Source organism: Plectropomus leopardus, chromosome 18 (genome assembly GCF_026936395.1).
Source record: "Plectropomus leopardus strain MGB_pleo_1.0 chromosome 18, ASM2693639v1, whole genome shotgun sequence".
In the NCBI taxonomy this organism is placed as follows: Eukaryota; Metazoa; Chordata; class Actinopteri; order Perciformes; family Serranidae; genus Plectropomus; species Plectropomus leopardus.
In genome coordinates this window covers 31,107,370-31,123,019 of record NC_142193.1, presented here as the reverse complement: position 1 = coordinate 31,123,019, position 15,650 = coordinate 31,107,370, and the positions used below count along the sequence as shown (strand labels likewise).

The following is a 15,650-nucleotide window of genomic DNA, read 5'->3' as shown; positions in this document are numbered from 1 at the left end:
TTAAACCAGTTATAAAGCCAGAGACTGTAAAAACAAGAAATTATTGTTAAATTTTTACATTTCAGACGGTCCTTGAACATATCATGTGGGACGAACCGTTGTTGCATTTTCTCCGAGTCTCTCCGAGTCTGACTGAACACACCTGACCGCTTATAGTTAAATATCTTACAGTTTGAGTCTTGATTTAACAAAATAAAGAAAAAGTATGTCGGCGCTCTCCGCAGTGAAGGGCGCCTTAACTGTCGAGGGGGTTCCCCCCCTCAGCAGCAGCAGCGGGGCGCTGCAGCCTGTTTGTGCTGTCGTTGATTCCGGCCCATTTAAGGGCGGGGCCTTAAATGGGCCCCGCCCTTTGTGACGTCACGACGCGGGAAACGGAAGTTTTCAAATCTCACAGACAGAGCTGACTCTGTTTGTCCGTTTGCTTCGCTGCTGCTACTCGGTAAAAACGCCAAAAATAACGTCCAAAGTCGATTTAAAATCAAACGGAGGCAGAATTACCGTCCCCGCCGTCAGTCCGGATCGTGCCCGCGGAACTTGGAGCGCGGTCGGATGTGTGTTATGTAGCGGCTAAGCTAGCTAATGTTAGCCGTGTGTTAGCTAACATGATGGAACAAGTTCAAGTCGGAGCTTTAAAGTCCGCTAAAGCAGAGAGGAGAGGACATCCGGGGACAGGTGTGGGGACATTTTCGAGCTTTCGTGTTCAAACATTGGACATTGTGGACATTTCACACGGGCTCCGGTGGACTCCGTGTCCTTTTTGCTGGATTGGACTGAAGCTAACAGCCGCCGGGTGAAAACATCGTTGGTAAGTTATTTGTGTTGATTATTTGTCTCCTAAAGCCTGATATAGATGCTGTGTTACATGTTATAGATGCTGTGCTACATGTTATAGATGCTGTGTTACATGTTACAGATGCTGTGCAACATGTTATAGATGCTGTGCTACATGTTATAGATGCTGTGTTACATGTTACAGATGCTGCTACATGTTATAGATGCTGTGCTACATGTTATAGATGCTGTGCTACATGTTATAGATGCTGTGCTACATGTTATAGATGCTGGTTATCTCCTGTCAGAAATGCAGTTGTTTGTTGGTGTTTGTGTTTCAGACCGCTGTGTCTGCTTGGTTATTGTGTTAACCCCTTAGGGACTGCTCAGTGCATGTAATGCGCTTTTCATTCTTCATTCTTTGGTAATTTTGGCAGCGTTTATGCATTTTGGGAAGATTATGTACATTTGTATAATCTTGGTATTTCCAGCTCAGCTCCACACAATACATTTAAAATACACGGTGTAAACAAAATGATTAAATGTATACCATTAAGTGCAAAACAAACAAACAATTGAAACCCATTCAAACTGCAAGTTTTGATCCCACAACCATTAAAGCATAAAACATGGTATTGTATTATTTCTGGGTGTCATTCTGGGCTTTTGCCTTGAAATTTGTCTGTTTTACTATTTTCCACCTAATGATGTCTTTTTAATCATATTTTGCGCATGGATAAAATACATGCTGTTTCCACTAGGTGTACTGTCAGAATAAATGTTGCTGCAAATCACTGACATATTCCAGACTGTGATAAAAACAACAACAAAAAACTACTTTGCATGTAGGATATTTAAAAATAATAACAGCAGTTGTAGGTTGGATATTTGACAGACATTTGCTCCGAACACAATAATACAATGCAATGTTTTTATGCTTTAATGGCTGTGGGATCAAAAATTGACCTGACATTTCATGGGTTAAAATTATGAAAAGTAATGAATATTTTATATTTATGATTAGGACTGATGTTGGTAAAAAAAAAAAAAGTCAATGGAAGTAGAAAATAACATTAATGTGTAATACTTTTTAAAGCTTGATTTTGAAAAGCGCCCTTTAGTGCTCAGAGCGATATAAGTGTGTGTGATATTTAAGCGGTCCCTAAGGGTTAATGACGCTTTCACAGCTGGTTGTTGTTGATGTTGTTGTTGTGTGTTTTGATTTTTGAGCTTTATGGCTGTATGGTTAGAATAATATTATAATAATATGAAACTGTATACTTATTTGACTTCTGTCCTTGGTTGCAAGCCCTGCTAGTTGCAGCTCTTATTTTTTTAATCCTTTATCTCACTGAGGTTTTGAGTAATTTGGTAAAACCCAAAACACTTGCCATGATTCAAAAATAGCCTGTCAGCAATTGTGCTGCTTAAATATCAGCAGGTATCTGTTTCTGGACAGAACTAAGCTGATATGAGCTGTTTCCTCCTGTTTCAGTCTCTGACAGGGGTGCCCAAACTTTTTTTAAATGGGGGCCATATTAGATATGAAGAGAATCCCTGAGGGTCAGCTGCCTCTCGCATTAAATGGGTTATATGCGATTCAACTTGATTTTTGCCCCGCTGTTATGTTCTTGTGTGTTGACTGAATATGCAGCTTTTTGTTTTGGGGTTTTTAGTTTTTTTTTGCATTGTTTTTGTTTTTGCTATGTGTTTGCTGAGAAAAAATACTTGATACACACAATATTTACACATGTATATTTTTTATATTTAAAACTTACATATAGGTTTTATACACTGTTGTCACGTAAGGCACAGTTTTATACTGAACACAGTTTTTATAATTTTTACACTTTATACACACTGCATATTATCCATTGTCGCTAATTGTCTATTACTGTATTTCTTGGCATTTTTATTTTTACACCTAACATACTCAGCATATTATGCATACTGTAACGAACCACAATTTCCCCCCTGGGGATCAGTTAAGTATTTCTGTTTCTAAATATGTAATGGAGGTAGGATTTTTTTTTTCATTTAACAATTTAAAATACCTGTTATTGTCAAAATGACATCAGGTCACAGAAACAGTAAATATCTTTAGGACTTTTTTGATATTTCTAAAAGTCATCAAAAGTCTGTGCAACACTACTGTTTGTCAGTGGATTAGCTTTGAATGCCAATGTTTTGCAGTAGAGGGGAAAATTATTATAACCTCAATGTACATGCTCTAAAGTTGAAAGATAAAAACTATTTCCACAGCCTGTTGACCATCACTTTGATATCAAACATTCTTCGCAATACGAACAAAATACTGGAAAAAAATAAATAAAGAAATTACAGTCTAATGTGTGAATGCAGGACCCGTCAATGTTGATGAAGCATGATGTGTCCTATGAACTAAGCAGGAAAAATTGTTGAAAAATTGACAGTTTCTGAAGTTTCTTGGGAGTTGATGCCAAATTTTGTGATATTTTTCTAAAAGAAAATTGACTGAGAAACAAAAAGCATAGACCCAATGTTAAAATTCAAAGACTGGCCGAGCTCCAAATTCTTCATGTAAAACTCCTTCAGTGCACTGTAGTCTTTTGCTCTGGTAAACACCAGTTGTTTAGATACTTGTTTGCTGAAGTTATAACTAAAGTTTATTAACAGTAAAAGTTCAGGGTGTCAGTCACTGTTGTGGGGTAGTTGTAGCACCTGACCCTCTCAACAAGTGAGCCCTCAGAGCCGGGGAGGTTTTCCAGAAGTCGATTATTATTTATCTCTATTTTTGTATGACAGTTTGTTTTCACTCCTTTTTCAGTATCAACTTTTTGTCACCATTTTGTCTGGGGAGTTGGGGGGACTCCACAGAAATGAAGAAAAGTGAATTTTCTCTGTAAATAATACATCTGTCTGTCCTCTCTGTGTGTGTCTTTCAGGTCAGGAGTGTATTGGCATCGATTCCCAGTACAAACAGGAGGGGAAGGTCCAGTTTGTGATGAACGTGGTGTGCACCATGGCCCACGCTCTCCACAAATTGCAGAGGGACCTGTGTCCCAAAAACTCCAGCATCTGTCCTGAAATGGACCTGACAGGAGGGAGGAAACTGCTCAATTACATCTGCAGCGTCAGCTTCAATGGTAGGTTGAAAGACGCTTCTTTACTTCCACTGTATCTTTAGGGATTAGCTGAAGGGCCACAGGGCCCACTAGGGCTTACCCCGAATAAGTAACATGCTGTCACCACTCACTGGGTCCATGGCGCGCAAGGTCAGAATCAGTGCTGGGCAGCCGGACAGCATGAAGGGGAGGGTGCCCTGGGCGTGCTGACCCCTGGTGTCATCGATTCCTCCTGAGGGGCTATATCCTGTGCATCCAGGGGGAGGATATGAACATGGTATCCAAATGGTCCATGTTCAGTACCTTCATTGTGGAAGCGGCTGCTAAAAGCTGTGGTCCGAAGGTCACTGGTGCCTGTCTTTGCAAGCGGCCTCGCATACCAAAACAAGTACTTTGTTTTAGGTACTGCGGGTAGACACCAGTGGGGTGCGGGAAGCTGTCAGGCATCAGACAGCAACCTACACACCTGCTGGTTGAAACCCAACAGAGAGGTGTTTTCCTAGACTGCACCTGTTGGCCTGAAGGGCTGCAGCTGAAGCAGTCGCCAAAGCAGAAACTCAGGTGTTCGGGTGGCCATGAAGGAGGAAATTGTTGCTGGGGAGAGGGACGTCTGGAGTGCTCTGCTGCGCCTGTTGTCCTTGTGACTCGGCCTTGAATAAAAGTCAGTAAATGGCATAGGTTACAGAAATGTATGTTTTCACTCGAGACAGACAATAAAGAATCAATCTATCTTCTACAGGAAAACTGGGTCCCCCCACCGGAGCCAGACCGGGAGGGGGGTGGAGCTTGTAGGCGAGCGACTCTCGGGCGGGACTTTGGCCATAGGGCCCTGTCAGGCCATCCCCCAATAAGTAACGTGCTGTCACCACCCAGTGGGTGCATGGCCCGCAGGGTCATAATCAGGGCTGGGCAGCATGAATGGGAGGGTGCCCTGGGTGTCCTGATCCCTGGCATCATCGATTCCTCCTGAGGGCTATATCCTGTGCATCCCGGGGGAGGATGTGAACATGGAATCCAAGTGGTCTATGTTCAGTACCTCCATTGTGGAAGTGGCCGTTACAAGCTGTGGCCCGAAGGTCGCCGGTGCCTGTCTTTGCAAGCAGCCTCGCATACCAAAACAAATAGTTTGTTTTAGGTACTGCGGGTAGACACCAGTGGGGTGCGGGAAGCTGTCAGGCGTCAGACAGCAACCTACACACCTGCTGGTTGAAACCCAACAGAGAGGTGTTTTCCTAGACTGCACCTGTTGGCCTGAAGGGCTGCAGCTGAAGCAGTTGCCAAAGCAGAAACTCGGGTGTTCGGGTGGCCATGAAGGAGGAAAGTGTTGCTGGGGAGAGGGACGTCTGGAGTGCTCTGCTGCGCCTGTTGTCCTTGTGACTCGGCCTTGAATAAAAGTCAGTAAATGGCATAGGTTACAGAAATGTATGTTTTCACTCGAGACAGACAAGAAAGAATCAATCTATCTTCTACAGGAAAACTGGGTCCCCCCACCGGAGCCAGACCGGGAGGGGGGTGGAGCTTGTAGGTGAGCGTCTCTAGGGCGGGACTTTGACCATAGGGCCCAGTCGGGCCAACCCACCCATTGGGTCCATGGCCGACAGGGTCGTTATCAGGGCTGGGCAGCCGGGCAGCATGAATGGGAGGGTGCCCTGGGCGTGCTGATCCCTGGCATCATCGATTCCGCCTGAGGGCTATATCCTGTGCATCCCTGGGGAGGATGTGAACATGGAATCCAAGTGGTCTATGTTCAGTACCTCCATTGTGGAAGTGGCTGTTACAAGCTGTGGCCCGAAGGTCGCCGGTGCCTGTCTTTGCAAGCAGCCTCGCATACCAAAGCAAATACTTTGTTTTAGGTACTGCGGGTAGACACCAGTGGGGTGCGGGAAGCTGTCAGGCGTCAGGCGTCAGACAGCAACCTACACACCTGCTGGTTGAAACCCAACAGAGAGGTGTTTTCCTAGACTGCACCTGTTGGCCTGAAGGGCTGCAGCTGAAGCAGTTGCCAAAGCAGAAACTCGGGTGTTCGGGTGGCCATGAAGGAGGAAAGTGTTGCTGGGGAGAGGGACGTTTGGAGTGCTCTGCTCCGCCTGTTGTCCCCGTGATCCGGCCTTGAATGAAAGGCAGTAAATGGCACATGTTACAGAAATGTATTTGTTTAATGATGAGTTTCTGTTTTCACTCGAGACAGAAAATAAAGAATCAATCTATCGATCTATCCTCTACGGAGACACGGGTCCGCCCACCGGAGCCAGACCGGGAGGGGGGTTGAGCTTGTAGGCGAGCGTCTCTAGGGCGGGACTTTGGCCATAGGGCCCTGTCAGGCCAACCCCAATAAGTAACGTGCTGTCACCACCCAGTGGGTCCATGGCCGACAGGGTCATAATCAGGGCTGGGCAGCCGGGCAGCATGAATGGGAGGGTGCCCTGGGTGTGCTGACCCCTGGCATCATCGATTCCTCCTGAGGGCTATATCCTGTGCATCCCGGGTGAGGATGTGAACATGGACTCCAAGTGGCTCATGTTCAGTACCTCCATTGTGGCAGTGGCTGTTACAAGCTGTGGCCCGAAGGTCGCCGGTGCCTGTCTTTGCAAGCAGCCTCGCATACCAAAGCAAATACTTTGTTTTAGGTACTGCGGGTAGACACCAGTGGGGTGCGGGAAGCTGTCAGGCGTCAGGCGTCAGACAGCAACCTACACACCTGCTGGTTGAAACCCAACAGAGAGGTGTTTTCCTGGACTGCACGGGTTTGCCTGAAGGGCTGCAGCTGAAGCAGTCGCCAAAGCAGAAACTCCGGTGTTCGGGAGGCCATGAAGGAGGAAATTGTTGCTGGGGAGAGGGACGTCTGGAGTGCTCTGCTGCGCCTGTTGTCCTTGTGACTCGGCCTTGAATAAAAGTCAGTAAATGGCATAGGTTACAGAAATGTATTTGTTTTAATGATGAGTTTCTGTTTTCACTCGAGACAGACAATAAAGAACCAATCTATCGATCTATCCTCTACGGAGACACGGGTCCGCCCACCGGAGCCAGACCGGGCGGGGGGTTGAGCTTGTAGGTGAGCCGCCTCTAGGCGGGACTTTGACCATAGGGCCCTGTCAGGCCATCCCCAATAAGTAACGTGCTGTCACCACCCAGTGGGTCCATGGCCGACAGGGGTCATAATCAGGGCTGGGCAGCCGGGCAGCATGAATGGGAGGGTGCCCTGGGCGTGCTGATCCCTGGCATCATCGATTCCTCCTGAGGGCTATATCCTGTGCATCCCTGGGGAGGATGTGAACATGGAATCCAAGTGGTCTATGTTCAGTACCTCCATTGTGGAAGTGGCCGTTACAAGCTGTGGCCCGAAGGTCGCCGGTGCCTGTCTTTGCAAGCAGCCTCCCATACCAAAACAAATACTTTGTTTTAGGTACTGCGGGTAGACACCAGTGGGGTGCGGGAAGCTGTCAGGCGTCAGGCGTCAGACAGCAACCTACACACCTGCTGGTTGAAACCCAACAGAGAGGTGTTTTCCTGGACTGCACGGGTTTGCCTGAAGGGCTGCAGCTGAAGCAGTCGCCAAAGCAGAAACTCAGGTGTTCGGGAGGCCATGAAGGAGGAAATTGTTGCTGGGGAGAGGGACGTCTGGAGTGCTCTGCTGCGCCTGTTGTCCTTGTGACTCGGCCTTGAATAAAAGTCAGTAAATGGCATAGGTTACAGAAATGTATGTTTTCACTCGAGACAGACAATAAAGAATCAATCTATCTTCTACAGGAAAACTGGGTCCCCCCACCGGAGCCAGACCGGGAGGGGGGTGGAGCTTGTAGGTGAGCGTCTCTAGGGCGGGACTTTGACCATAGGGCCCAGTCGGGCCAACCCACCCATTGGGTCCATGGCCGACAGGGTCGTTATCAGGGCTGGGCAGCCGGGCAGCATGAAAGGGAGGGTGCCCTGGGCGTGCTGATCCCTGGCATCATCGATTCCTCCTGAGGGCTATATCCTGTGCATCCTGGGGGAGGATGTGAACATGGAATCCAAGTGGTCTATGTTCAGTACCTCCATTGTGGAAGTGGCCGTTACAAGCTGTGGCCCGAAGGTCGCCGGTGCCTGTCTTTGCAAGCAGCCTCGCATACCAAAACAAATACTTTGTTTTAGGTACTGCGGGTAGACACCAGTGGGGTGCGGGAAGCTGTCAGGCATCAGACAGCAACCTACACACCTGCTGGTTGAAACCCAACAGAGAGGTGTTTTCCTAGACTGCACCTGTTGGCCTGAAGGGCTGCAGCTGAAGCAGTCGCCAAAGCAGAAACTCGGGTGTTCGGGTGGCCATGAAGGAGGAAAGTGTTGCTGGGGAGAGGGACGTTTGGAGTGCTCTGCTCCGCCTGTCGTCCCCGTGATCCGGCCTTGAATGAAAGGCAGTAAATGGCACATGTTACAGAAATGTATTTGTTTTAATGATGAGTTTCTGTTTTCACTCGAGACAGACAATAAAGAATCAATCTATCGATCTATCCTCTACGGAGACACGGGTCCGCCCACCGGAGCCAGACCGGGAGGGGGGTTGAGCTTGTAGGCGAGCGCCTCTCGGGCGGGACTTTGGCCATAGGGCCCTGTCAGGCCATCCCCCAATAAGTAACGTGCTGTCACCACCCAGTGGGTCCATGGCCCGCAGGGTCATAATCAGGGCTGGGCAGCATGAATGGGAGGGTGCCCTGGGTGTGCTGATCCTTGGCATCATCGATTCCTCCTGAGGGGCTATATCCCGTGCATCCTGGGGAGGATGTGAACGTGGGGTCCAAGTGGTCCATGTTCAGTACCTCCATTGTGGAAGTGGCTGTTACAAGCTGTGGCCCGAAGGTCGCCGGTGCCTGTCTTTGCAAGCAGCCTCGCATACCAAAACAAATACTTTGTTTTAGGTACTGCGGGTAGACACCAGTGGGGTGCGGGAAGCTGTCAGGCGTCAGGCGTCAGACAGCAACCTGCACACCTGCTGGTTGAAACCCAACAGAGAGGTGTTTTCCTGGACTGCACGGGTTTGCCTGAAGGGCTGCAGCTGAAGCAGTCGCCAAAGCAGAAACTCAGGTGTTCGGGAGGCCATGAAGGAGGAAATTGTTGCTGGGGAGAGGGACGTCTGGAGTGCTCTGCTGCGCCTGTTGTCCTTGTGACTTGTCCTTGAATAAAAGTCAGTAAATGGCATAGGTTACAGAAATGTATGTTTTCACTCGAGACAGACAATAAAGAATCAATCTATCTTCTACAGGAAAACTGGGTCCCCCCACCGGAGCCAGACCGGGAGGGGGGTGGAGCTTGTAGGTGAGTGTCTCTAGGGCGGGACTTTGACCATAGGGCCCAGTCGGGCCAACCCACCCATTGGGTCCATGGCCGACAGGGTCGTTATCAGGGCTGGGCAGCCGGGCAGCATGAAAGGGAGGGTGCCCTGGGCGTGCTGATCCCTGGCATCATCGATTCCTCCTGAGGGCTATATCCTGTGCATCCCGGGGGAGGATGTGAACATGGAATCCAAGTGGTCCATGTTCAGTACCTCCATTGTGGAAGTGGCTGTTACAAGCTGTGGCCCGAAGGTCGCCGGTGCCTGTCTTTGCAAGCAGCCTCGCATACCAAAACAAATACTTTGTTTTAGGTACTGCGGGTAGACACCAGTGGGGTGCGGGAAGCTGTCAGGCGTCAGACAGCAACCTACACACCTGCTGGTTGAAACCCAACAGAGAGGTGTTTTCCTAGACTGCACCTGTTGGCCTGAAGGGCTGCAGCTGAAGCAGTCGCCAAAGCAGAAACTCGGGTGTTCGGGAGGCCATGAAGGAGGAAAGTGTTGCTGGGGAGAAGGACGTCTGGAGTGCTCTGCTGCGCCTGATGTCCTTGTGACTCGGCCTTGAATAAAAGTCAGTAAATGGCACAAGGTACAGAAATTAATTTGTGTTAATGATGAGTTTCTGTTTTCACTCGAGACAGACAATAAAGAATCAATCTATCAATCTATCCTCTACAGAGACACTGGGTCCCCCCACCGGAGCCAGACCGGGAGGGGGGTTGAGCTTGTAGGCGAGCGCCCCTAGGGCGGGACTTAGGCTATAGGGCCCAGTCGGGCCAACCCCAAATAAGTAACACGCTGTCACCACCCAGTGGGTCTATGGTCCGCAGGATGCCCGAGAAAAGTGAAGCCTGGGAGATGGACGTCTGGAGTGCTCTGCTCCGCCTGTTGTCCCCGTTACCCGGCCTTGAATAAAAGGCAGTAAATTATAAAAATCATTTGCTTTAATGATGAATTTCTGTTTTTACTCAAGACAGACAGTAAAGACTCAATCTAATTATCTATCTATTTACTCACTAAGAGAGTCTCTAGAATTTTACTAGCTTTTGTTTCATTTGATCTGGATCTGATAACACTGTGATGACTCAGTCAGTTAGTGTTAAGAGTACCTCCCCCGGGACACAACATTTTTACATACTTACGACATCTATTGCACGTCTGTCCGTCCTGGAAGAGGGATCCCTCATCATCCTCTGCCGCTCTTCCTGAGGTTTCTTCCTTTTTCTTCCCCCGTTAAAGGGGTTCTTTTTGGGAGTTTTTCCTTAGGTGATGTGAGGGTCTAAGGGCAGAGGGATGTCGTATGCTGTAAAGCCCTCTGAGGCAAACAATGTTTTGTCTTAATGGGTTTTAAAAATAAAATTGACTTTATTTCCCAGTAGGGACCGCAAACACTCTCTATTTAGAGTGGTAGAGTGTTCGGCTGGGTCAGAAAGTTCAAATAATCTCCTGTCCACTTTTCCTTCTTCTCCACAGAAAACATCACAAGGTCAAGGAAAGATTTGAGGGAGACTTCATCAGGACGAAGGAAAAGACGACTCCACCTCTCCTTGGCTCTGTGATGATGGGATGGCTGGTGTTATTGGTGAGGGTCTGCTGTGATCAAACTACAATGTTCAGATGATGGACGACAAAAGCACATCCTCACGGTACTGGCTTTTATGCAGAAGGTTGTTTTTTCTTTCTCAGCAAAGGCCCTCTTGAAATTGCTAAAATGATTAGCGCCAACACCCCTATTAAAATTCAAGGAATGATTACTATAGTCCGGGCACCAACCCCAGGGCGGATTTTTTTTTTGTTTTCCTTAATATTACCAAAAATTAACCAGAAAAATAAAAGAAAAAAATTGCAAAATCTTTGGGTAAAAATTTTGAAAAATATTTTCTTTTAAAATAGGCAAGAAAATATACAATGAATAAAAATATAGCCATTCAAAGCTTTATGCCCCTCTACTAAACCAAAATAGAAATCCTTAGTCCCTCCCCAGTTCTTAAAACAAGATTTGCCATGCCTCCCCCCTCCCCTCTCAATAATAATAAACAGTCCCTCAGTTATATTTACATATTCAGTTTTAATCCTTGCAGTGAATGATGAGGCTGCTCTTGATAAGAAGATATTCAAATGCATACCCAAAACTGAAACTCCTAAGATTCCTTAGATGACCCTCGGGGTCAGCTAATGGACCTAACTGCCTTGTTGAACTTGTAAGCAGAACTAAATTACGACAGATTTTATTGCCCAACCGACAGTTTGAGTTAACTAACGACTCATTTGGGGCGAGGAGCTGTCAACTGAGCTCCTGCAAAGACTCAAGGAGACATCAGGAGATCTCTACATCATAGAAACTGATGATTTTTGACTTTGTAGCACAGCCAACACATGACAAACCCGCACATCTCCAGACTGTAAGAGAGCACCACACCGGCTGTTTTTCGTATTCAAAGTAAAACGTACTTTGAAATGTTGTGCGGAGGTCTTATACCTACAGAACTGGAACTTTGCTTACCTGCTGATTTTGAGGCCAAACTCACAAACACAAGCTGTGTGTGTGTGTGTGTGTGTGTGTGTGTGTGTGTGTGTGTGTGTGTGTGTAAAAAGTCATTTTTTAAAATTGTAAATTGTTGATTAAAATCAAAAACTACTTCTTCATATGAATACAAGTATTAATATATATGCAAATTACCATTAGATTTTCCTCTTTGGTAAAGTTTATAGTTAGGGCTGGCTCAGTCTCTCCTCTTTGGTAAAGTTTATAGTTAGGGCTGGCTCAGTCTCTCCTCTTTGGTAAAGTTTATAGTTTGGGCTGGCTCAGTCTCTCCTCTTTGGTAAAGTTTATAGTTAGGGCTGGCTCAGTCTCTCCTCTTTGGTAAAGTTTATAGTTAGGGCTGGCTCAGTCTCTCCTCTTTGGTAAAGTTTATAGTTAGGGCTGGCTCAGTCTCTCCTCTTTGGTAAAGTTTATAGTTAGGGCTGGCTCAGTCTCTCCTCTTTGGTAAAGTTTATAGTTAGGGCTGGCTCAGTCTCTCCTCTTTGGTAACGTTTATAGTTTGGGCTGGCTCAGTCTCTCCTCTTTGGTAAAGTTTATAGTTAGGGCTGGCTCAGTCTCTCCTCTTTGGTAAAGTTTATAGTTTGGGCTGGCTCAGTCTCTCCTCTTTGGTAACGTTTATAGTTTGGGCTGGCTCAGTCTCTCCTCTTTGGTAAAGTTTATAGTTTGGGCTGGCTCAGTCTCTCCTCTTTGGTAACGTTTATAGTTTGGGCTGGCTCAGTCTCTCCTCTTTGGTAAAGTTTATAGTTAGGGCTGGCTCAGTCTCTCCTCTTTGGTAAAGTTTATAGTTAGGGCTGGCTCAGTCTCTCCTCTTTGGTAACGTTTATAGTTTGGGCTGGCTCAGTCTCTCCTCTTTGGTAAAGTTTATAGTTTGGGCTGGCTCAGTCTCTCCTCTTTGATAAAGCTGGCTCAGATTTTTTAAACCAGCCCCTAGTGAGGCTCATATAGGTTTGTTCTGCTGGAGGACTTGTTTGTGATATTGGGCTTTATAAATAAAATTGAATTTACGTGAACGCAACATTTGAAATTTTTAGTGATGCAATAAATAAAAACCACGCACACTCCTGAGTGACGTAGTCCAGGTGGGGTTTGGACCCACGTCTTCAGATGACCAGTCTGAGTCCATTGCCACTGGCCTGTCCTCGGGACTGATCACTACCTCTAAGGAAAGTTAAAAAATGGTGATTGTGTTTCAGGCTGTGAGATGGAGACAGAAAGCTGCAGATTGAAACTCTCGTCCTTTTGGTGACTCGTGTCCACCATCAGGTCTGACTGTCCCTGAACACAACACATGTTTTGGAGGTTTGAAGTGAGTGGACAGATCGGGTCTCAGCTGGATCAAAGTGTCCCTGTGTATTCATGAAGGAAGTGATGAAGACAGAAGACAGATGAGGAGACTCTTTGGACTTTGACGAGAGGAAGAAAAGATTTACATGAATGAATAAAGACGACGCCTGCGACATATTTAAATAATAAAAACCTGCTGAGAGGCCGTCTGAATCGATATTAAACGTCTGTCTCTGCAGAGACACCGCGTGTCTCTGCAGAGACACACAGCGTCTCTTCACTTTATCAATGGAGGTTTATCAGTTAATCAGCAGATTGATTGATCAGCCTGAGAGAGGATCAATGTCACATCAGATGAAGGTCGTCTGATTCTGATGTCTGAAGATAAACTGACGGAAACGTTTCCTGTAGAGGACAAAAATCTCTGAATGTTGTATTTGTACATGATGGAAGTAGAACTAGGTGGAGGAAGTATTTAGACCAATAAGTAAGAGTACTAATACCTCAGAATAAATGATCTACAGCTCGGTCAGAGCCTCACATCGCATCTGCTCCTTTACTCCAGAAAGTTCAGATTCTTATTATTAACCCTATAGCTCAGCTCCTACAATAAGTCTAAAATACACTGTGGAAACTAAATAGTTACATTCAGACTGTTCAGGTCCAAAAATGCTCCATTGAAACCCATTCAAACTGACATTTTTGATCCCACAGCCATCAGAGCAGAAAAACAGGACTTGTATTATTTCTGGGTGTCATTCTGGGCTTTTGACTCTGAATTTGTCATTTTGACTATTTTCCACCTGATGAGGTCATTTTGACCATATTTGGCATATGGAGGAAATACATGCTATTTCCACTAGGTGACCTGTCACAGTCAATGTAGCTGCTGATCACTGACATATCCCAGACTGTCAGCAGCTACACTCACACACTGACATATCCCAGACTGTCAGCAGCTACACTCACACACTGACATATCCCAGACTGTCAGCAGCTACACTCACACACTGACATATCCCAGACTGTCAGCAGCTACACTCACACACTGACATATCCCAGACTGTCAGCAGCTACACTCACACACTGAGGAGGAGATTTTTTTAAATTAAAAAAACACTGTGGCATCATGACAAGAAACCTGGATTTTATGGAATTAAAAATCTGAAAATAAATGGATATTTGATATTTATGATAAGGACTGATGTTGGTTAAAATATAAACTAATATACATTAAAATTTTCCTCCAGAACTTTTTTCTCCGTCCATGAAATTTCTGAGATGGTGCACTGTTGACACGTAAAACTTGATGATGATGATATTTTGAAGTGATATTAAATATAACTTAAATATTACCACAGTCTGACCGTGTGCGTGTGTGCGTGTGTGCGTGTGTGCGTGTGTGCGTGCGTGTGTGTGTGTGTGTGTGTGTGCGTGTGCGCAGTTAAATACAACAGCGTTATCACTGAGGCATCGTTTAATCTCATAACGTCGCAGCGGAGACAAAACTGAGGCCATCACTGCCATCTATGATAACCTACAGGAGTGTGTGTGTGTGTGTGTGTGTGTGTGTGTGTGTGTGTGTGTGTGTGTGTGTGTTGTGCAGAATGAAAATAGCTTTAAAAACGTAAAATCATGTGATCTAAAAAAAAAAAGCAAATACCAGTCGGACACTCTGATGCACCAACAAAACCTCCAACACACGCACGCATGCACACGCACACACACACACACACACACACACACACACACACGCACACACACACACACACACACACACACACACACACACACTGCCCTTCACCCTCGGCTGAAGGTGAAAGTCTTCGGCTGCAGTCTGACAGTCGACCTGCAGGCGGAGTGAGAGACACTCGAGGACAGACGGAGGAAGAAGACGAGTGAAATCAAAAACAGATGATGAAGACGAGCTCATTTTATTTTTATTACTCTTCATAATTTTTCATTTATAATTCAGATGTAATGTAGATATTAGTTTATTAATACCATTATTAATATATATAGTTGCATTTTTTTTGTCTTATTTTTCGTATATATTTTTAATGTGTAATATCATAAATGCTATCATATCATTATTTTTGTCATTTGTTTGTTTTTAACTATTTATATTTCTTTAATTTTTAACTTTTTAATTATGGAGTTTAATAGTTTTATTATGTAAAGATGTTTTTCTTTCCCTGTTTTATTTTTAACATTTAATATATTTATAATTGGTTCTTATTTTTGTATTAATTTGTTTTCCTGCGACTATTTCATTTTTAATATTTATTGGATTTATTTTTTTGATTTCATCTTTGTAAAAAAAGTTGTTTTTCTTCCACTATTTCATCTTTAATATTTTAGATATTTGTTTTTCCCTAATTCATTTTAAATTTCTAGTAAATTTGTTTTTGATGTCTTTGTTTTTTATTTTTGTAAATTAGTTGTTCTTTCTTTTACCATTTCATTTTTAAGATTTAACATATTTGATTTTGTTTAGTTTGGTTTTTTTCTCCATATTTTAGATTTTCTAAAAACATTTATGATAAAGTTATTTTTGATTCACCTTATTTTTTATATTTTATCTGAATGATTTGTTTTCAAGTCATTTTTTGCTTTAAATGAGGTATATTTTTATAACACATTTTAA

At 45.0% G+C, this 15,650-nt stretch overlaps 1 long non-coding RNA gene across 1 annotated transcript; it reads left to right on the top strand.

The window, feature by feature from the left end:
• The first annotated feature begins 361 nt into the window (after nt 1-361).
• On the top strand, nt 362-14,296 carry LOC148186543 (uncharacterized). The gene is made up of 4 exons (XR_015774856.1): nt 362-805; nt 3,696-3,896; nt 10,651-10,759; nt 12,913-14,296. It is a non-coding gene; the product is annotated as an uncharacterized LOC148186543 (long non-coding RNA).
• The last annotated feature ends 1,354 nt before the right edge of the window (nt 14,297-15,650 follow it).